General features: G+C 49.3%; 1 long non-coding RNA gene across 1 annotated transcript; it reads right to left on the reverse strand.

Moving 5' to 3' along the window:
• Positions 1-866: 866 nt before the first annotated feature.
• LOC144329993 (uncharacterized) lies at positions 867-22,007 on the reverse strand. The gene is made up of 3 exons (XR_013395773.1): positions 21,894-22,007; positions 2,411-2,532; positions 867-988 (listed from the first exon to the last, which is right to left on the reverse strand). It is a non-coding gene; the product is annotated as an uncharacterized LOC144329993 (long non-coding RNA).
• Positions 22,008-23,737: the final 1,730 nt, after the last annotated feature.

Below are 23,737 nucleotides of genomic sequence, written 5' to 3' on the forward strand. Positions count from 1 at the left end.
TGCAAAAACTAGCTGAATATAGTGGCTAGCCTCAGCTGCTTAGGAGACTGTAATCCCAGGTGCTCACGAGGCTGTAATCCCAGCTACTCAGGAGGCTGAGGCATGAGAATCACTTGAACTCAGGAAGCGGGGGTTGCAGTGAGCCAAGATCCTGCCATTGCACTCCAGCCTGGGCTACAGAGTGAGACTCTGTCTCAGAAAACAACAACAACAACAACAACAACAACAAAAACTGAAAAGACAACCACAGAATGAGAGAAAATATTTGCAAAACATATAGCTGTTAAAGCATTTATATATAGAATATATAAAGAACTCCTGGCCGGGCACAATGGCTCACCCTTGTAATTCCAGCACTTTGGGAGGCCAAGGCGGGTGAATCATCTGAGGTCAGGAGTTTGAGACCAGCCTGGCCAACATGGTGAAATCCTGTCTCTACTAAAAATACAAAAATTAGTCAGGCATGGTGGCGGGTACCTGTAATCCCAGCTACTCAGGAGGCTGAGACAGGAAAAGCACTTGAACCCGGGGGCAGAGAGTGCAGTGAGCCATGATCACGCCATTGCACTCCAGCCTGGGCGACAAGAGTGAAACTCCATCTCAAATAAATAAATAAATATATACATATATATATTTATATAATATATATAAAAATCTCCTACAACTCAACCACAAAAAAGCAACTCAATTAAAAAATGGGCAAAGGACTTGAATAGATGTTTATGTAAAGAAGATATATTGATTGTATCCCTGTATCAAGATATCCCAGATACCTCGTAAATATATATACCTACTATGTACCCACAAAAATTTAATTTGAAATTTTTACAAAAGAAAATACACAGTCCGGGCATGGCAGTGCTTACCTGTAGTCCCAGTTACTAGGGAGGCTGAGGTGGGAGGATGGCTTGAGCCCAGGAGTTGGAGGCTGCAATGAGCTGTGATCATACCACGGCACTCCAGCCTGGGCAAAAATGAGACTTTGTTCCTGGAAAAAAAAAAAAAAGAGTATATATATACACACACACTATCATCAACAAGCATATGAAAAGATGTTCAGCATCATTAGGGAAGTGTAAATCAGGCTGGGCACGGTGGCTTATACTTTAATCCCAGCATTTTGGAAGGCTGAGGCAGACGGATCACTTAAGGTCAGGAGTTAGAAACCAGCCTGGCCAACGTAGTGAAGCCCCATCTCTACTAAAAATACTAAAATTAGCTTGGCATGGCGGCGTGCACCTGTAGTCCCAGCTATTCGGGAGGCTGAGGCAGGAAAATCACTTGAACCAGAGGCGCAGAAGTTGCAGTGAGCCAAGATTGTGCCACTGCACTTCATTCTGGGCAACAGAGCGAGACTCCATCTCAAAAAAAGAAAAGAAGTGTAAATCAAAACCACAATGAGATACTACCTCATACCAATTAAGATGGCTATTAAAAAGAAAAAACTAGTAAGTGTTGGTGTGGATTTAGAGAAATTGTAACCCTTGTGCATTGCTGATGGGAGTGTAAAACAGTGCAGCCACTGTGGAGAATGCTTTGACAGGGCCTTAAAATTTAAACATAGAGTTACTACTTGGTTACCATGGCTCACACTTGCAATCTCAGCAGGAAAATCGCTTGATCCCAGGAGTTTGAGACCAGCCTGAGCTGCATGGCAAGACCCCCATGTCTACAAAAAATACAAAAAAATAGGCAGATATGGTGGTGCACACCTGTGGTCCCAGCTACTCCAGAGGCTGAGGCAGAAGAATCACCTTAGCCTGGGAATTTGAGGCTGCAGTGAACTGTGATTGCACCACTGCACTCCAGCCTGGGCAATGGAGTGAGACTGTGTTTCAAAAAAAGAAATGGGTAAATGATAAATTTTATGTATATTTTAACCAAAAATTTTTAAAAAGGTCACCATGCCTAGCCACAGAAAATACAATAAATTGTGTGTGATAAAAAGAGATGAGCTGGCTGGGTGCAGTGGCTCACGCCTATAATCCCAGCACTTTGGGAGGCCAAGGCGGGTGGATCACATAAGGTCAAGAGTTTGAGAACAGCCCAGCCAACATAGTGAAACCCTGTCTCTACTAAAAATACAAAAATTAGCCGGGTGCGGGCCCGGCGTGGTGGCTCATGCCTATAATCCCAGCACTTTGGGAGGCCGAGGCGGGCAGATCATCTGAGGTCAGAAGTTCGAGACCAGCTTGGCCAACATGGTGAAACGCCGACTCTACTAAAAATACAAAAATTAGCTGGGCATAGTGGCACATGCCTATAATCCCGCCTACTCGGGAAGCGGAGGCAGGAGAATCCGGGAGGCAGAGGTTGAGGTGAGCCAAGATCACGACATTGTACTCCAGCCTGGGCAACAGAGTGAAACTCTGTCTCAAAAAAAAAATCAGCCAGATGTGATGGCACACACCTGTATTCCCAGCTACTCGGGAGGCAGAGGCAGGAGAATTGCTTGAATCTGGGAGCCAGAGGTTGCGGTGAGCTGAGATCATACCACTGCACTCCAGCCTGGGTGACAGAGGAAGTCTCCATCTTAAAAGAAAAAAAAAAAAAAGATGAGCTATCAAAGTCACAAAAAGACATGGAAGAACTTTAAACGCATGTTGCTAAGTGAAAGAAGCCAATCTGAAAAGGCTACATGCTTTATGATTCCAACTTTAGGCCATTCTGAAACAGGTAAAACTATAAAAACAGTAAAAAGATCAGAGGTTGCCAGGAGTTCAGGACATGGGAGTGAGGGATGAATAAAAGGAGCACAGAGGGCCGGGCGCAGTGGCTCACACCTGTAATCCCAGCACCTTGGGAGGCCAAGGCAGGCGAATCACCTGAGGTCAGGAGTTCAAGACCAGCCTGGCCAACATAGAGAAACCCTGTCTCTACTGAAAATACAAAATTAGCCGGGCGTGGTGGCACATGACTATAATCCCAGCTACTTCGGAGGCTGAGGCAGGAGAATCACTTGAACCTAGGAGGCAGAGGTTGCAGTGAGCTGAGATTGTGCCATTGCATTCCAGCCTGGGCAACAAGAGCGAGATTCCATCTTAAAAAAAAAAAGAGAAGCAAAGAGTTTAGGGCAGTGAAATTTCTCTCTATGATACTGTAATGATGGATAAATGTCATTACACATTTGTCAAAAACCATAGAATGTACAACACCAAGAGTGAACCTTCGTGGATACAAAAATACAGTTAGATACAATGAATAAGCTCTAGTATTTGATAGCACAACGGAATGACTACAGTCAGCAATGATTTGCAGCACATTTTGGGATAACTGAGGGAGTACAATTGGAATGTTTGTAACACAAGGAAAAAATTAATGCTTGAGGTGATGGACACCCGATTTACCCTACTGTGATTATTACACATTGTATTGCTGCATTAAAATCTCTCATATGCCCCATAAATATATTCACCTACTATGTACCCATAAAAATTAAAAATATAAGCTGGGCATGGTGACTCACACCTGTAATCCCAGCACTTTGGGAGTCCGAGGCAGGCAGATCACCTGAGGTCAGGAGTCCGAGACCAGCCTGGCCAACATGGTGAAACCCTGTCTCTACCAGAAAAACGCAAAAGTCAGCTGGGTGTGGTGGCAGTTACCTGTAACCCCAGCTACTCCAGAGGCTGAGGCAGGAGAATTGCTTGAATCCGGGAGGTGGAGGTTGCAGTGAGCCAAGATCGTGCCACTGCACTCCAGTCTGGGAGACACAATAAGACTCCGTCTCAAAAAATAAAAATTAAAATTAAATTTAAAAAAATATAGGCCGGGTGAGGTGGCTCATGCCTGTAATCCCAGCACTTTGGGAGGCCGAGGAGGGCGGATCACCTGAGGTCGGGAGCTTGAGACCAGCCTGACCAACATGGAGAAACCCCATCTCTACTAAAAATACAAAACTAGCTGGGCATGGTGGCACATGCCTGTCATCCTAGCTACTCGGAAGGCTGAGGCAGGAGAATCGCTTGAACCTGGGAGGCGGAGGTTGAGGTGAGCCGAGATCACGCCATTACACTCCAGCCTGGGCAACAAGGGCAAAACTCCGTCTCAAATATACACACACACACACACACACACACACACACACACACACACATATATATACACACACACACACACACACACACACACACACACACACACATATTTTTTGAGACAGGGTCTTGCTCTATCGCCCAGGCTGGAGTGCAGTGGCACCATCTTGGCTCACTGCAGCCTCAACCTCCCAGGCTCAGTGGATTCTCCCACCTTGGGACAACATATGCAGGCCACCATGCTTGGCTGATTTTTCTGATTTTTGTAGAGATGGGGTTTTGCCATGTTGCCCAGACTGGTCTCGAACTCCTGATCTCAAGCAATCCACCTGCTTCAGCCTCCCAAAGTGCTGGAATTACAGGCATGAGCCACTGTGCCAAGCCAAAAAAATTTTTAAGAGCAAATCCTGGCCGGGCACAGTGGCTCATGCCTGTAATCCTGGCCCTTTGGGAGGCCAAGGTGGGTGGATCACTTGAGGTCAGGAGTTCGAGACCAGCCTGGCCAACATGGTGAAACCTCATCTCTACTAAAAATACAAAAATTAGTCAGGAGTGGTGGTGCACACCTGTAATCCCAGCTACTCGGGAGCCTAAGGCAGGAGAATCAAACAAACCCAGGAGGCGGAGGTTGCAGTGAGCTGAGATTGCGCCACTCCACTCCAGCCTGGGCAACAGAGGGAGACTCTGTCTCAAAAAAAAAAAAAAAAAAAAAAAAAAAGCCCGGGGCCAGTGGCTCACGCCTGTAATCCCAGCACTTTGGGAGACCGAGGTGGGTGGATCACAAGGTCAGGAGTTCAAGACCAGCTTGGCCAATATGGTGAAACCCCATCTCTACTAAAAATACAAAAAATTAGCTGGGTGTGGTGGCAGGTGCCTGTAATCCCAGCTACTCAGGAAGCTGAGGCAGAAAATTGCTTGAATCTGGGAGGCAGAGGTTGCAGTGAGCCGAGATTGCGCCACTGCACTCTAGCCTGGTGACGGAGCAAGACTCCATCTCAGAAAAAAAAAAAAAAAAAAAAGAGTGAATCCTAATGTAAATTATGTAAACTATGGGTCTTAATTAAAAATCTATCAATATTGGTTTGTCAATTGTAACATATATACCCTCTAATGCAAGATATTCATAATAGGAGGAACTGGGTATATGGGAACTCTCCGTACTTTCCACTAATTTTTCTGTACCCTAAAACTCTTTTTTTTTTTTTGAGACAGTTTTTCACTCTATTGCCCAGGCTGGAGTACAGTAGTACGATCTCAGCTCACTGCAACCTCCGCCTCCCAGGTTCAAGTGATCCCCCTGCCTCAGCTCCCCTAGTAGCTGGGATTACAGGCATGTGCCACCACGCCCGGCTAATTTTTGTATTTTTAGTAGAAACGGGGTTTCACCATGTTGGCCAGGCTAGTCTTGAACTCCCGGCCTCAGGTGATCCATCTGCCTCGGCCTCCCAAAGTGCTGGGATTACAGGTGTTAGCCACCACTCCCGGCTGCTAAAACTCCTTTTTAAAAAACTCCTTTGAGAGGCCGAGGCAGGCAGATCATGAGGTCAGGAGTTTGAGACCAGCCTGGCCAACATAGTGAAACCCTGTCTCTACTAAAAATACAAAAATTAGCCGGGTGTGGGGGCACATGCCTGTAGTCCCAGCTACTCGGGAGGCTGAGGCAGGAGAATTGCTTGAACCCAGTAGGCAGAGGTTGCAGTGAGCTGAGACCACACCGTTGCACTCCAGCCTGGGCAACAGAGTGAGACTCCGTCTAAAAAAAAAAAGGCTCCTATTAATTGTTTTTTTAAGTGCAAGCCTTCCCCTTACTCTGCACCCAGCCAGGGCTGGGTGCATTGTGTACACCCATAGACAGAGCCCCTATTTCTACTCTGCTGCTTGCTAATTTCACCCCCAGTGCTTGCTCCTACAAAATGAGGCAGACTTGGATTAGTTGCTCTCATAAGAGCCCTGGGTTATAAGTGCACTATGAATCTGCTGTGTTCTTTACAAAATGAGAGGGCTGTTCATTGTGTTTTATCTCCTATGTATGAGCCAGGCCCCTCCCCACTGAAAAATAGAGACAGGAAGACAGAGCTTGTAGACGCTGAGATTTGGGCATCTCCCCTCACCACCCACACACATCTGAACTGACTGTCTGTCTGCCTCCTCCTCAGTCTCCTTAGTTTCCTTTTCTTTTTCTTTTTCTCTTTTGTAGACAGAGTTTCGCTCTTTTCTCCCAGGCTGGAGTGCAATGGCGCAATCTTGGCCCACTGCAACCTCTGCCTACCTACCAGGTTCAAGAGATTCTCCTGCTTCAGCTTCCCAAGTAGCTGGGATTACAGGCACCCACCACCATGCCCAGCTAATTTTTGTATTTTTAGTAGAGACACGGTTTCACCATGTTGGCCAGGCTGGTCTCGAACTCCTGACCTCAGGTGATCCACCCGCCTCAGCCTCCCAAAGTGCTGGGATTATAGGCATGAGCCACCACACCCAGCCAGTCCCCTTAGTTTCTGAAGACACAGCTGTATTCTTGGAGGGAACACCTGGCTATAGAGCAACTCCAGGGTACCTCCTAGGTGTGGGAGATAAAGGGAAAAAAAATGATGGTGGAATACTCAGAGTCCAAGAATGAGGTAGAAGGGAAATGACACAGAAAAGAATGGCTGTGCCCACCCATCTATCATGACCCCCTGTGCTATGGTTTGAATGTGTCCCCAAAAGTTCACATGTTGGAAACTTGGTCCCCAGTGCATTAGTGTTGAGAGATGGGACCTTCAGGAGGTGATTGGGTCATAGGGCTCTGTCCTCATGAATGAGCTAATCCATTCATGGATTAAGGGATTAACAGGTTATCAAAGGAGTGGGTTAGTTATCATGAGAGTGGGTCTCTTGTGAGCCCTTCACCATGTGATGCCTTGAGTTACCTTAGGACTCTGAAGAGAGTCACCAGCAGCAAGAAGTCCCTCACCAGATGTGGCCCCCCAACCTTGGATTTCCCAGCCTTCAGAACCATAAGCCAAATAAACCTCTGTACTTTATAAATTATCCATTCTGTAGTATTCAGTTATAGCAACAGAAAATTGACTTAGACACCCTGTTGTCTGGAATAGACTACCCAGCCACACGGGCAGTGGAATGAATCTCTACAAAGCAAACCCTCTTTTCCCATTGTCTTTTTTATAACTGTATTAGAGATGTGCTCTGCAGAAGAAATATCCACTAGTAATTCAAGTTGAAAATTTAGTAAGAAGGTAGTTCAAATGGTGACCAACTCCAGGGTGTCGTAGTCCTAGGAGTGAGTTTATAGGGCTTTGACCCTCCTAGCACCCTTTTCCAAGGAGCCCTCTTTATGTCACCATGCACATGCCTGCTGGACCTTAATTGCTACCACTTTTTCACAAAGACTAATAGAGCTTGGCTGCAATGCCATCCTTGACCAACAGGAGCTGCTGTCTAATATATGCCAAAAAGTTCCTTTAGTTCATTTTTGCTGTCTTTATTATTAATCAAAGCTCAGCTGTATCTGTCCTACAAATTATTATTCTCTACGGTGGAATAATAATGAACCAGATCTTCATTTCTTTCTGTCTTTTTTTTTTTTTTTTTTTTGAGATGTTGTCTCGCTCTGTCACCCAAGCTGGAGTACAGTGGCACAATCTCAGCTCACTGCAACCTCCGCCTCCCGGGTTCATCCTGTGCCCAGCCTGGATGAACTCTTTAGAAATGAAGATCTGAGACTGGACATGGTGGCTCACACCTGAAATCCCATAACTTTGGGAGGCCAAGGTGGGAGGATCACCTGAGGCCAGGAGTTCAAAACCAGCCTGGCCAACGTGGCAAAACCCCACCTCTACTAAAAATACAAAAATTAACTAGGTGTGGTGGCAGGCGACTGTAATCCCAGTTACTTGGGAGGCTGAGGCACGAGAATTTCTTGAACCCGGGAGGCAGAGGTTGCAGTGAGCAGAGATCACGCCATTGCACTCCAGCCTGGGTGACAAGAGTAAGATTCCACCTCAAAAAACAAATAAAGAGTTCATCCAGTGGTATTTTTGCCTCAACATTCTGAAAATAATAATGACTGTGTGAGTTTGAAGAAAATAGTACATTTGAGAAGTAAAATCATTAGGTTCAGTGACTCACACCTATAATCCCAGCACTTTGGGAGGCCAAGGTGGGAGGATCACTTGAACCCAGGAGTTTGGGATCAGCCTGGGCAACATAGCAAGACCCAATCACTGGGGAAAAAAGAAGGAGAAGGAGAAGGAGAAGGAGAAGGAGAAGGAGAAGGAGAAGAAGAAGAAGAAAAATCAACTGGAGTCTATGCTAAAATCCCGGAGGGAGAAAGTACCTCACTTGAGCTTGGTCTGTGTCCATGCCTGTCCTATAACCCAAAGCAAACTCCTCAAGAAACCTCCATCTGAGAGAAGGCCCAGTTCATCTCTCAGACTCAGGAAGGCACAGCATCCTCAGGAGAGCTAGGGAGCCCTGGTCTGAAGGGGAAGACAGAGTCCTGTCCAGGGATCCAAGGCTGAGCAGGGCATGACCCTGCCCTAGACATCACAGATTGGGAGAGTAGACAAAGCCCTGCCTGAGGGCTGCAGTCTGAGGAGAAAATTATGCTGCTCTGAGAGTCCCATCTGAGGAGGGAGACGCAGCCCAGCCCTTGGAGTCTCAGCAAAAAACTCTGTTCTAAGACCCCTTATCTGAGAGAGGAAACATAGCCTTGTCCTGGGAGAGCCCACACAGATGGCCCTGCCCTGAGGGTCCAATCTGAGCAGGGAGGCAGAGCCCTTCTCTGAGATCCCTAAACTGAAAGGAACATGGTTCCATCACAGGCAGCCCAGCCCTGAGAACCTCAGGAAAGGACAAGTTGGCCCGGTCAGAGACAGAAAACATGGCCTGGCCCTGGGACCTGCAGTCTGCGGGGGACGTGGCCGTACCCTCCAGAGCCCTCAGACTGCTGGCAAGCTCACTGATGTCACATATAAAGACTCTCAGCAGGCTGAGCACAGTGGCTCACACCTGTAATCCCAGCACTTTGGGAGCCTAAGGTGGGTGGATCACCTGAGGTCAGGAGTTCAAGACCAGCCTGGCCAACATGGTGAAACCCCCATCTCTACTAAAAACACAAAAATTAGCCCGGCATGGTGGCGGGTGCCTGTATTCCCGGTTATTCTGAAGGCTGAGGCAGGAGAGGCTTGAGGCAGGAGGAGACTGAGGCTTGAACACCAGAGGCAGAGTTTGCAGTGAGCCGAGATCGCGCCATTGTACTCCAGCCTGGGTGATAAGAGCGAAACTTTGTCTCACACACACACACACACAAAATCTCCCAGCAAGCCACAAGCAGGTATTTTCATACTTTGCCAACCTAAGATTCAGCAGGGCCCAGATCCCTGAGGTAATTTCAGGACAGATCTGAGGTGGCTCCATGGTAACCATACGGCCACTGCCCCATCTGGCTCACTGTGGTCTGGAGATGGCTTGAGCTTCTCACGCACACCTGGCCAATCTTTAACTGGTTGGCCTAGAGCTCCCCTCTGGCCAGAGCCAAGGGAGGAGGAATTGGAGACTTCACCCTGCTGCTTGCCATTCCTGCCTCCCACAGCAGGCAGGAGGCAGGTGGGACCAGCCTGTTCTATCTCTTCCCGGCAGGCCCTGGACACGCATCATCTCAGGCTGTTCTCACAACAACCACAGGAGATGGGCACTGTTATACCCACTTTAGAGATGGGAAGCCTGAGGCTCAGGAAGCACGAGGAGGGCATGCGTGGTGGAGGGACTCAGGACTGCACCATTTGCTCTATACCACCTCCAGGGTCTCTTCCCTACCTGTGTCTCTCCCTGAGTCACAATTGTGGGACTGGAACAGGACAGCCTGGAAACACACGATCAAGGAACGGCATGGAGAGTTAGAAAGCTCTTGGCCACAGGGCTAGGAGACCTGCACTCAGGTTCCAAGTGTGGGTGACCTTGGGCAAGTCCCACCCCTCACAGGCCTCGATCCCAGCCTCCTGTGAGGTCTTCTCCAACACCATTAGCCTGAAGTTCAGGCCACTGGCAATGACCCCTGCTGTGCCAGCCTCTTGCTTAATAAGGCTGTGGGCAAATCCAGTGAGGGTCTGGCAAATTTTGAAGCGCAGTGCACCCGGGGAGGGGTGATTTTTGGCAAAGATGGTGGAATGAAAGATGGTAGAATGATGGGGAAAACCTTGAGCTGGGAATCCCACCTCTGCCTTGTAGGGAAAATTAAAAGACTTCTCTAGGCCTCCCCACCTGTTCAGTTCAGATCCCCAGTTCCCTGTATGTCAAGCATCTACCACCAACCAGATACCAGATCTTTCATTTGTATCTTAGTACAGGTCTTTTTTGTTTGTTTTTTGTTGTTTTAAAGAGATGAGGGTCTTCCTCTGTCACTCAGGCTGGAGTACAGTGGCAAATCATAGCTCACTGCAGCCTCAAACTCGTGGGATTCAAGCAACATCCTCCTGCCTCAGTCTCCTGCCACTGTGCCGAGCTAGTTCAGCTTCTTGAGAGAGGGGTTTGATTGGCTCAGCTCGTCTTTTTCAGCCAGGCCATACAGGTCAGAGGCCACAGTCAGTCAGTGGTTGGGTCCCCTTGGAGCAGTGTTTACCCTGGTAAATAACCACAGCTAACAGGGTCAGGGTCACAGGGTCTAGGCTACCTCAGCAGGAGACCCCTGCACACAAGTCCCAGGAAAGACAATGGCACAGTGGAAAACTAGCAGAACACACAAGAGCCACCATTTGTTGTTTTTCTGCCCTGCCCACCCCTCCTCACAACCCCACTGCAAAGAAAATCACCCTTGCTCTCAGCCTTCCCTGTGACTCCCAGGCTGGGCCTCCTAACAACAAATTAGAGAAAGATCTATCACAGCTCCTATTGCAAACCAGCTCACCCTGCTCTAAAGGAGGCTGGAACACTGGGTCAGGTGGTCTTGTCTGGCTCTTTTTTCCCTCAGGGTGACCTCCCTCCCAGGATCTCTTCAGTTCCTATGCAAATGAACTCAGTCACTGGGGTCCCCCTCACCCACACCTGCCCAGATAAATCTCAGTCTCTTTCTCTTTTTTTTTTTTTTTTTTTTTTTTTGAGATGGAGTCTCACTCTCACCCAGGTTGGAGTGCAGTGGTGCGATCTCGGCTCACTGAAACCTCTGCCTCCTGGATTCAAGCAATTCTCCTGCCTCAGCCTCCCAAGTAGCTGGGACTACAGGCATGCGCCACCATGCCCGGCCAATTTTTGTGTTTTTATTAGAGTATGGGATTTTACCATGTTGTCCAGGCTGGTCTCAAACTCCTGACCTCAGGTGATCCACCCACCTCGGTCTCCCCAAGTGCTGCAATTATAGGTGTGAGCCACCACACCCAGCCAAATCTCAGTCTTAAAGTAACTTGCCTCCCAAGGAAGGATTTTCCAGTTGACAAAGGAAACTGAGGAGGGTGCAGACTGTCTGAAAGAACGGTAGTGAGTACACCATCCGGGTGGGGGAACCAAGCAGAGACTGGCTAGACCAGAGTTTATGCAATTCAGTGTCAGTCCATGAGCTTGCCCTCTACCTTATCCCTATCACTGGCTCCTGTCCCTGAGAGAGGACTGCCACCAGAGGTAGCCATACCTTGAGCCAAGCTCCCCATTCCTTAATGATCTCCCTTGAAATTAGTTCTGAGACCCTGCACCCTTCCACCATGACATAACACCAGACTCACCCCCACCCTTCCACCATGACATAACACCAGACTCACCCCCACCCTTCCACCATGACATAACACCAGACTCACCCCCACCCTTCCACCATGACATAACACCAGACTCACCCCCACCCTTCCACCATGACATGACACCAGACTCACCCCCACCCTTCCACCATGACATGACACCAGACTCACCCCCACCCTTCCACCATGACATGACACCAGACTCACCCCCACCCTTCCACCATGACATGACACCAGACTCACCCCCACCCTTCCACCATGACATGACACCAGACTCACCCCCACCCTTCCACCATGACATGACACCAGACTCACCCCCACCCTTCCACCATGACATGACACCAGACTCACTAGAGTCCTCTGGAGTACAGCTGTGATGGGGCCTCTGGAGTACAGCAGTGCAATGGGGTGGAGGGGGGCACTTTTGGGCAAGGAACCTGCCCGATGCCCATCACTCTGCACTAATAAGGGAAGCAGACTCTGCTCTGCGTTGAGGGACCTGCGCTCTACCCGTGGGCCCTGCAGCCCAACGGGTTTTTCTGGGTTTAGGATAACATGGCGGTATAGGTAATACTCAGTGGGTTCCCCCAGGCCTTTACCTCTGTACTTACCCCTCCACCCCAGGCCTGTATTAAGATAATTACAGGGCTTGGGAAAGGGAAAAAGGATGAGGCCGGAGGCTGACTCACAGATCCAGAAGAAAATCCCAGCTCACCCACTAACCTTGGACCAGTGACATAAACTTTCTGAGTCTAGACTTTCTCATCTCACAACTGGGGATGATAATCTTACCTTACAGGTTGGGTGGGAGGTTAAATGAGATAATGTGTGTAAAGTGCCAAGTTACAGGTCAGGGTGCAACACACATACACACACACGCACACGCACATCAGAAATCCTGAGAAAGGTGGTCTCCAGGCAAGATGGACCCCTGACACATGTGTGGCATGTGCAGCTGTGCACACACCAGGCCCACATGTGAGCCAGCATTTCTCCAAACCCTGCGCTCTCTCACTGGGGTCTTGCCAGGGCCTGGGCTCAGCCCACTTCCTTCCACTGCTCCCCCCACCCAGAAGCTGGGGAGGGCTGGGGGTGCTAGCGTGCCAGGGAACAATGGGCCCCCAACCCCTTCCCGCCCATTGCGTGAGAAGGAGCTGCCGGAAGGAAACTCACCTCCCAGTGGGACAGGCCACCGCCCCCCTGACGTCTGCCCCAGGGAAGCCTGGAGACCCCCAGGCTGCTCAAGGGGCGGGCCTCTGTGCGCTCCAGGCCTGTCACCCTTGGGACATCCTGTTTTCACCACCTGGACTGGCTTCCCCCGCCCCTTCTTTCAGAGAAGATAGTCCCCGACCCTCTCTCTGGGCTGAGCTGGGTTCCCCCCAAGAGTCCAGGGCGCTGTTCTCATTCATCTCTGTGTCCCCGGTGCGTAGCCTGTTCCAGAGTTGTCTCGAGGAATGCTGGCCAACTACATGAGAGGCTGAGGGAAAGGAGCCAGACCAGCGGTGATCAGGGACCCAGCAGCTGAGCCAGAAAACATGAGAGAGAGAAGGGCGCAGCTCAGAGTGGCCAAGACGCCTGTGCTGCAGATAGTGGTGAGGTCCTAGAAATGCCTCTGGAGAGTACAGAGTATGCTGTTAAGGACTGGGGGATGCTCTCCCCTCAAATTTTTTGGAACACTCAGCTCAGTTTCATTTGTGTAGTTACGCTTCCCTTACAGCCCTGCATTCCTCTCTCTGTGTTTCACGCACAATCACACTCATTCCAGGTGTCTCAGCAGCTCCACCATCAGATGGGGGCTCTTAGAGGCAGGGGTCAGGGAGGAGGCGAGGAGGAGATGAGGAGCTGCTCTCCCACCGTGCCTATCCACACTTAGCAGGATAGCTCAGAGGGTTCCCACGAGGCTGGCTGCCGACCAGAGACTCTGGACATCAATTTCCCCAGCTAGAAAATATGGAGAGTTGGGGGGTCTGGCTGAAACTGACCCTGCCCTGGGCCCTGCTGACCTGGAGTGTGGTGGAGGCACTGGCCCAGAGCGCAGCCTGTCTGGTGTGTGATGGTTGCTGAAATCTGCCCAATTGTGCTCAGCTACTTGTTTTATCACTGCGGACCCCCAAAACTCTGGGCAGGGCCTCAGCTCCCAGCCACCACTACCACTGTCCAAGGAGGTAGAGTTACCAGTCCAGGTCTCCCAGCCCTCAGATGTAACCATGACCCGCCAGCAGGAGTAGAAGCATGCTTCCCAAACCTGCCCGATTACCCAGCCAGCCACACACCCACTCCAGCCCCCACCTTGGAGGAAGCACTAATCTGGGGACTTTGAGATTCCACTATTCTCACGGCAGGAAGGACTCTCAGACACGCAAGCCAGCGGCTCCCTTGGCCCTGAGGGCACAGGAGATAGAGGCACACCTGTAAACACATGCCTGGCTACAAACACACACATACCTGGCCTGTGTGCTGAGCCACCTGAACTGACACCTGGAGAACTCACGCACAGGCATCCTCCTGATCACTCCAGGCCACATCTGCCCGTATACACGTACCCACTGAGAGCTGGCACTCACATCTGTTGTTGCCTTATCGACACACCCGAGACTACTGTTCAAAATGCATGCCCACGCCTGCTCACCGGCCCACTGGCACTTTCAGCTGGGCCACCCCAGGAACCTCACCTGTGGTAGACCCCATGCCATTGCCACTTGGGAGACCCAGAGGACACTAGAGGGTGGGGCAGGATTTGGGAATGGGCCCCAGGCAGGGCCCAGGGCTAAGATGAGGTGCAATGCTGTGGGGTAGATGATACAGCAGTGAGTACCCATTCCCAGCAATGCCATCAATTCATTCTTTGATTCAGAAGTTTTTATTAAAAGTAACAAATCAGTGGGGAAATGATCTGTTATGGAATACCTAATGTTAAAAAACGGATACCTACCTAAATAAATTCAAATGGATCTAAGATTTAAATGTTAGAAATAAAACCATGGCCAGCCACTGTGGCTCACCCCTGTAATCCCAGCACTTTGGGAGGCCGAGGCAGGCAGGTCACAAGGTCAAGAGTTCAAGATCAGCCTGGCCACTGGTCATGCCTGTAATCCCAGCTATTCAGGAGGCTGAGGCAAGAGAATTGCTTGAACCAGGGAGGAGAAGGTTGCAGTGAGCTAAGAACACGCCACTGCACTCCAGCCTGGGTGACAGAGCGAGACGCCATCTCAAATAATAATAATAATAATAATAATAATAATAGAAATAAAACCATAAGAAGCCAAAAAAAAAAAAAAAAAGAAAGAAAGAAATCGATTTTTTAAAGCAGTATGAGTGGAGAAAGCCTTTCTAAGTTTGACACAAGTCCAGAAGCGATAAAAGAAAAGATTGATTCCACTACATAAAAATCAATCGTTTTGGGCTGGGCGCGGTGGCTCATGCCCGTAATCCCAGCTACTAGGGAGGCTGAGGCAGAAGAATCGCTTGAACCTGGGAGGCGAAGGTTGTCGTAAGCCGAGATCGTGCCATTGCACTCCAGCCTGGGCAACAAGAGTGAAACTCCGTCTCGAAAAAAAAAAAATCAATCATTTCTGCCTTCCAAAGAATCATAACCAAGTCAGAAGACATACAAGAAACACAAGGAACATAAGCCGGTTGGCTTCCAGTTCTCCCCTTCAGAGTCCCTCTCCATCCTGTGCTCCGTGTGGGGAAGCTGACCTGCAGGGCATCCATCCACAGGCTCCCTGGCCCTCTGGCTCCTAGATAGGTTCATGGAACAGAGGCTCTCACAGGAGATGGGGATGTGTCCTCTGAGGCGGCCCTCTCTAGGCAGCTCTTTCCCCCTGCAGCGTTCTTCAGACAGTAGGCCCCCACTGTTCCTTGCCTACCCCCCTTTTAATATTCTCTGTATTAAATCTTCCTCGAATTAAACTGTTTCCTGCTGGGACCTTGAATAATGCACAGATTAAAGGTTAATTTCTTTAATACGTAGAGTTCCTACTTTAAAAAATTATAATAAATCCAGGCCCGGCGCAATGGCTCACGCCTGTAATCCCAGCAGTTTGGGAGGCCGAGGCGGGGGGATCACGAGGTCAGGAATTCAAGACCAGCCTGGCCAGTATGGTGAAACCCCATCTCTACTAAACGTACAAAAATTAGCCGGGCGTGGTGACACGTGCCTGTAATCCCAGCTACTCAGGAGGTTGAGGCGGGAGAATTGCTTGAACCTGGGAGGCGGAGGTTTCAGTGAGCTGACATTGCGCCACTGCACTCCAGCCTGGGCGACAGAGCAAGACTCCGTCTCAAAAAAACAAAAAGAAAAAAAAAATCCAGTAAAAAATAGATGAAGAACATGAACTGTTAACAGACACAAATACATTTTAAAATATAAAGAGATGCTTGGCTGCACTTACAATCAGCGAACTATAACTTTTTCTTTTGAGATGAAGTCTCACTCTGTCACCCAGCCTGGAGAACAGTGGCACAATCTCGGCCCACTGTAGCCTCCACCTCCCAGGTTCAAGCAATCTTCCCACCTCAGCCTCCCATGTAGCTGGGATTACAAGCATGCATCACCATGCCTGGCTAATATTTGTATTTTTAGTAGAGACAGGGTTTCATCATGTTGGCCAGGCTGGTCTCCAACTCTTGACCTCAAGTGATCCACCCACCTTGGCCTCCCAAAGTGCTGGGATTACAGGTGTGAGCCACCATGCCTGGCATCAGTGAACTATAACTTAAAACCACAAATAGAATTTTTTTTCCCTTTTAGGTTTTATTCACATGCCTGCTGACTCCATGACAGAAATTGCATAAAATATATAAAAAACTCCCGAGGCAACTTCCTATCTTGTAAGTTTTCAGTCTCTTAGAGTTCTTCAAGTCAAGTCATTGCTAGCCAGGCGCGGTGGCTCACGTTTGTAATCCCAGCACTTTGGGAAGCAGAGGTGGGCGGATCACGAGATCAGGAGATTGAGACCATCCTGGCCAACACAGTGAAACCCCCGTCTCTACTAAAAATACAAAAAATTAGCCGGGTGTGGTGGCGGGCGCCTGTAGTCCCAGCTACTAGGGAGGCTGAGGCAGGAGAATGGCGTGAACCCGGGAGGCAGAGTTTGCAGTGAGCCGAGATCGCGCCACTGCCCTCCAGCCTGGGCGACAGAGCAAGACTCTGTCTCTACAAATATAATTTTTAACCAATTAGATTGGGAAAGATGTATGGTGTTAGCAAGGGTGCTGAAAAGTAGGCACTTATATTCATCATTGGTGAAAGTGAATTTTAGTTAAAAAGTAAAGCTTTAAACATTATGCTAGGTGAAATAAGCCAGTTACAAAAACACAAATATCATAAGGTTCCACTTTTGCGAAGTACCTAGGTTTGTCTAAATCATACAGATAGAAAGTAGAACGGTGGTTGCCTGGGGCTGGGGAGAAGGGGGAACGGGGAGTTACTGTTTAATGGGTAGGGTTTCAGGTTTACAAGATGGAAAGGGCTCTGAAGATGGATAGTGGTGATGGTTGCACAACCTTATGAGTACATTTAATACCACTAAACTGTGCACTTAAAAATGGTTAAGATGGGCCAGGCACAGTGGCTCAAGCCTGTAATCCCAGCACTTTGGGAGGCTGAGACGGGCGGATCATGAGGTCAGGAGATTGAGACCATCTTGGCTAACACCGTGAAACCCCGTCTCTACCAAAAAATACAAAAAAAAAAAACTAGCCGGGCGAGGTGGTGGGCGCCTGTAGTCCCAGCTACTCCGGAGGTTGAGGCAGGAGAATGGCGTGAACCCAGGTGGCAGAGCTTGCAGTGACCTGAGGTCCAGCCACTGCACTCTAGCCTGGGCGACAGAGCGAGACTCCATCTCAAAAAAAAAAAAAAAGAAAAGAAAAAATGGTTAAGATGCAGGCTGGGCACATTGGCTCGCTTCTGTAATTTCAGTACTTTGGGAGGCTGAGGTGGGTGGATCAGTTGAGGTCAGGAGTTTGACCTCCTCCTGACCAACATGGTGAAACCCCAATCTCTACTAAAAACACAAAAATTAGCCAGGTGTGGTGGCGGGTGCCTGTAACCCCTGCTACTTGGGAGGCTGAGGTGGGAGGATTGCTTGAGCCTGGGAGGTAGAAGTTGCATTGAGTTGAGATGGCTCCACTGCACTCCAGCCTGAGCAACAGAACGACAGCCCATTAAAAAAAAAAAAAAAAAAAAAAAAAAAGAGGTTGGCTGGGCACAGTGGCTCACACCTGTAATCTCAGCACTTTGGGAGGCAGAGGCAGGAGGATCATCTGATGTCAAGAGTTTGAGACCAGCCTGGCCAATATGGTGAAACTCTGTCTCTATTAAAACTACAAAAATTAGCTGGGCATCAGGAGGCGGAGGTTGCAGTGAGCCCAGATCATGCCACTGCACTCCAGTCTGGGCGACAGAGTGAGACCCATCTCAAAAATAATAATATATTTTTTAAAATAAAGCAGCTTAAAGGAATAAGAGCAAGCTATATAGTTTGTTACCATTTCTGTTTTTAAACACAAGTATGTGCTAATATATATGCATAAATATATAATATATATGCATAAATATAAATATATATATATATATGCAGGGACTATCCTGAAGGCTGTACTATAAAGAGTAAGTTTCATCTCTAGTGAAGCTAATAGATGTGTAGGGGAGGGGGGACATGGGTTTGAGGGAGATTTATCCTTTTGTAACTTTTGTGCTTTGTAACATGTATATAGATTTTTCTATTTAAAAAAAAAAAAAGCAATTTACATTATATTGATTGAACATCTATTACATACCAGACGCTGTGCTGTGCCAGCTGATGGAGATGTGACAATGAACAAGATCAACATGAATACCTTCTGCTCTCACAAAGCTTATGGTCTAGTGAAGAGACAGACACTAAAACAGTAAGCATGCAAAGAAATACCCAATTACAAAGTATAAAGAGTGCTATAAAAAAAAAAGCAGCAAGGCTACTAGGAAGGGATAAACAGGGGTGAGGACTTTATTTTGTATTTATTTTATTTTATTTTTTGAGACACAGTCTCACTCTGTCACCCTGGCTGGAATGCAGTGGTGCAGTCTCAGCTTACTGCAACCTCCACCTCCCTGGTGCAAGCAATTCTCCTGTCTCAGCCTCCCAAGTAGCTGGGATTACAGGCGCATGCCACAACACCCAGCTAATTTTTGTATTTTTAGTAGAGATGGGGTTTTACCATATTGGTCAGGCTGGTCTTGAACTCCTGACCTCAGGTGATCCGCCTACCTCAGCCTCCCAAAGTGCTGGGATTATAGGTGTGAGCCACGCAGTGCCTGGCCCAGGGACGAAGACTTTAGATGGGTTAATTAGGACGGGCTTCTCAGAGTTAAAATTAAAGAAGAGCACATTGCTGGGCGCGTGGCTCACGCCTGTAATCCCAGCACTTTGGGAGGCTGAGGCAGGCAGATCACCTGAGGTCAGGAGTTCAAGACCAGCCTGACCAATATGGTGAAACCCCATCTCTACTAAAAATACAATAGCTGGTCATCCTGGCATGCACCTGTAATCCCAGCTACTCGGGAGGCTGAGACAGGAGGATTGCTTGAACCTAGGAGGCGGAGGTTGCAGTGAGCCGAGATCGCACCACTGCACTCCAGCCCAGGGGACGGAGTGAGTCTGCCTGAAAGAAGAAAAGAGGAAAAAGGAACAGGGACCAACCTGTGCAAAGGTCCTGAGGCAGGAAAAGGGTTACTGTGTGCTTGTAGACAAATTATCACCCCTCTCAGGAAAGGCGTAGCCTCACCTGTGAAATAACCCAAATTTAGAGATGGAGAGACAGAGGCTCAGAGAGGGAAGATGGCTTCTTCAGGAAAGCAGAAGAGCCAGAACTGAAACCTAGATCTTTTTGGCTCTATGAACTCAGCAGTATTCCAGCTATGCATTTGGGGACCTTTTGCAGGATTGTTAAGACCTGGACGAGAAGGAAAGAGGGGAAGAAGTTGACTCCTGGCTCTGTCTTCCCCATCTCAAGGACTGAGGGAGAGCAAAACATCAGAAGCTGCATGTATATCTGAATGTCTACACACGTGCCATGAGCACCAACCATGGCTACAGACAAATGAGCCCCTAACTTACCTTGGGTTACCTTGCACCTAGAGTTGAACCCTCCTTTTCTTCTTTTTTTCTTTTTTATTTTTCTTTCTTTTTTTTTTTTTTTTTTTTGAGACAGGGTCTCACTCTGTTGCCCAGGCTGGAGCACAGTGGCATAATCTTGGCTCACTACAACCGCCCTTCCCGAGCTCAAGCAATTCTCCAGCCTCAGCCTCCCAAGTAACTGGGATTACAGGTGCATGCTACCAATGCCCAGCTAATTTTTTTGTATTTTGTAGAGACAGCATTTCACCATGTTGCCCAGGCTGGTCTTGAACTCCTAAGCTGAAGTGATCCACCCACCTCAGCCTTCCAAAGCATTGGGATTACAGGTGTGAGCCACTGTGCCCAGCCAGGCCCTCTTCTTCTTTGCCCCACCTGCACCCTAGCCATTGAAATTTGCCTCTTTTGGCTGGGCATGGTGGCTCACACCTGTAATCCCAGCACTTTGGGAGGCTGAAGAGGGTAGATCACCTGACGTCAGGAGTTCGAGACCAGCCTGGCCAACATGGCGAAACCTCGTCTCTACTAAAAAAAAAAAAAAAATACAAAAATTAGCTGGGTGAGGTAGTGGGTGCCTGTAATCCCAACTACTCTGGAGGCTGAGGCAGGAGAATTGCTTGAACCTGGGAGGCAGAGGCTGCAGTGAGCCCAGATCATGCCACTGCACTTCAGCCTGGGCAACACAGCAAGACTCCGTCTCAAAAACAAAAAGAAAAAGAAAAAGAAAAAGAAATGTACCTCTCTTAAAATGCTGCTTCCTTGATGTAAAACCTGAACATGTATGTTCTTGTGCATCTACAAGCTTACGTGCCTGGTGTTCTCAGTGTGTTTGCACTGAGTGCTCCCTGAGGACAGTAACCAGGTCTCACTTTCCTTATTCCATAATAACAACAATTTAATCTTCACAGCAATCTTATCAGGCACACACTCCTTTTTACAGGTAAGGAAACTGAGGCTCAGAGACATTACAAAAAAGTGCCAACGACTGCCCAGAAAGTAAGTAGCAGAGGAGGGATCAAAGCCAGGGGTGTAAAATGGCAAAGCCCCTGTGCTTAGCTGAACGCTAGGTAAATGTACAATGAATAAATGAGTGAGTAAGCCTCGTGGCACAGATGGGGAAATTGAGGTCTAGATAGGCACCCAGGAAGGTGGTGTATGAGCAAGGCTTAAACCCAGCCTTCATCCTGCCAGGCCAGGCCCCTCCTAGTCACTGCTGCCCCAGGGCTGCGGAATCCTATCCTGGGTCCTGCCAGGCTCCCCTGCAGCTAGGCAAACAGGCAGTGGGTGGGACTGGGCACGATTTCCTCCTTGCCTGCCTGGAGTCTGCTAGGCTCTGGCTGAGCTCTCTGGCCTTTGCCCTGCACCCCCCAACTTGGAGCCCAAAGGAGGTCACCGTTCTCTCTGCCCTGTGTCCCCAGGGAGGCACCCGATAAGTTTGAGAAGGGGCTGCCTTCTCACCCAGGGAAAGGTGAGGCCATCTCCTCAACCAGAGAGGGGCTTCAGGCCGCACTCCAAGAGAGGGTCAGAACTTCCTGGTGCCTACAGGTGCACTGTGCTAAACCAGTGTGAGCATCCTGTGCTGAGAATGCCACATGCATAAGCTGTGGATGCACAGGGACTCAGACTCAGGGGACTGTGGAGAGTCCTGGCAGCCACATATGGATCAGGCTCACCCCTGCAGCACCCCATCTAGAAAAGCCCTTCCAGAGCCAGAAGGGGCTTCTGGGGATGGTTCCTGGAAGGGCTGGATTCTGCCGTTCTCTGAATGACCGATCCGCCCATGCTTTCCAGAAATGGTCCTTTCTTATCTCCTGGCCCTCCAGCCGCTCTCCCTCCCCTCATCCACCCAGGATGTCACTAGGCCTGCTGCCAGTGGCTGCCCAGGGAAAAGGCCAGGAGCTCTGCAGTGAGCCTGTAATCCCAGCCCTTTGGGAGTTTGAAGTGGGTAAATACGCACTACACACAAGCCAGCACCAGGGTCCTCCCACCCAGGGGATGACAGAGGGACTTCTGCTCACCACTGTGCCTCAAGTGCCCTGCTTAACTGTCCTGTGTGAGCTCAGCGCAGCCCTCCGGGGGCTTTTCTTTTCCTGTGCAGGAGGCTCCCTTCCTCGCAGCAGCCATGCTGTCACGTGTTCCTTGCCCCGGGGGAGCAGGAATCTGTCCCGAAACGTCAAGCTGAAAGGCTTCCCGGACACTTGCTACAACTGTGGTCTTCAAATTCTACTAAATTTTTCCAGTGGCAGGATCCACTGTTGAAAGGAAAGCTTCCCACCTTGCCTGTTCCTCCTAACCCCAAAAAAGTCGGGCTTGTGATCTATGGGGAGAAGAACAGCCCCCGCCCCCACACCCATCTGCTGCCCAATTCTTCCCGATCCGTCGGCCCCCAGCCCTGTCCTCAGGTCAGGATCTGCCCGAGTCACTCTCCCCAGCCAAGAACAGGAGCCGAAAATGCAGTGTAGGCTGCCCTCTCCTGGGCAGTTAGAGAAGCACATGTTTCTCATAGCTGCTAGCCTTTATCCAGTGTCTTGGGGACCCCACCCCAAATAAAAAGGCAATCTAAGGAATAAGCGACTTTGTTTTGCAAATACAACTTCAAGACAAGTCTCAAGTCCGTCCTATGCAGAAATTCTAGAGAAGCCACTAAGAGTGGCCAGAGAACAGCCCCCCACTTCCCCTCCCTCATTCCCTGGCCTGGTCCTCATAGACCCACCTGGAGTAGAAATTCCTCGTGAAGCCAGGCATAGTGGCTTCCCAGCACTTTGGGAGGCTGAGGCGAGCTGATCACCTGAGGTCAGGAGTTCGAGACCAGCCTGGCCAACATGGTAAAACCCCGTCTCTACTAAAAATACAAAAAAATTAGCCAAGCGTGGTGGCAGGCACCTGTAATCCCAGCGACTTGGTAGGCTGAGGCAGGAGAATTGCTTGAACCCAGGAAGCAGAGGTTGCAGTAAGCCAAGATCACGCCACTACACTCCAGGCAGGGCGACAGAGCAAGACTCCATCTCAAATAAATAAAGAAATAAATAAATATTCCTCATCCAACTCCCTGCCAGTTCAACTTCTGTTCTCATACTTTCAAGAACAGAGAGCTCACTACCCTCAAGGCTGATCCATTATCTTTTCTGTGCTGGGGTACTGGGAACACTGATGGCACAGATCCATTTGTAACTTCCTGGGACTCTCACACTGCCCACTTAGCTGGAGCAACAGGTGAGAAAACGAGGCTTGCAAGTGCGCCAAAGGCACAGGGATGAGAGCAGCCAGTTCTTCACGGACCTACACCCCCACCTGCCTCTCCTCAGGGATCTTATATTCAAAGGGATTAAATTCCAGGATCTTGGAGATGACTGCAGTCCAGCTGTCCCCTTGCTTCTGCTTTCACTTGAGAATCAGCCAAAGTTCCCCGAGCACCTGCTCTATGCCAGGTCCCTCCTGGCACTTAGCCCCACTTAGTCCTTACAGCTCACTGGAATAGCGACGTGCTAATGCCCACTGGGCAGATGGGGACAGAGGGGCAGGAGGTCACTTGCCCAGGATGACATCTCTAGTCATTTGCAGAGTTGGATCTGGCCTCAAGCTTGCTGGTGGCTCTTGGAGCCCATGCAGAAGTGACTGGGGCAACACATGACCCTCCGACTTGGCATCAATACCTGTGCTTCCCCTCAAAGGGCCTGGGCCAAGCTGAAAGCTGCGGACAAGGCTCAGGGCAGACTGTGAAGTCAGGAGTTTGACCCCAGTCTGCCACATCATGCTCCTCCTTCCTGGCCCTGCCTCCACCTTTGCCCTATCTCTGCCTCCCACCTGGAGGTCCAGGACTGTTGCAACCAGACCCTCCTACCCCAACCATGTCCAGCAGGAG

The sequence above is a fragment of the Macaca mulatta genome, chromosome 7 (assembly GCF_049350105.2).
Source record: "Macaca mulatta isolate MMU2019108-1 chromosome 7, T2T-MMU8v2.0, whole genome shotgun sequence".
Lineage (NCBI taxonomy): Eukaryota > Metazoa > Chordata > Mammalia > Primates > Cercopithecidae > Macaca > Macaca mulatta.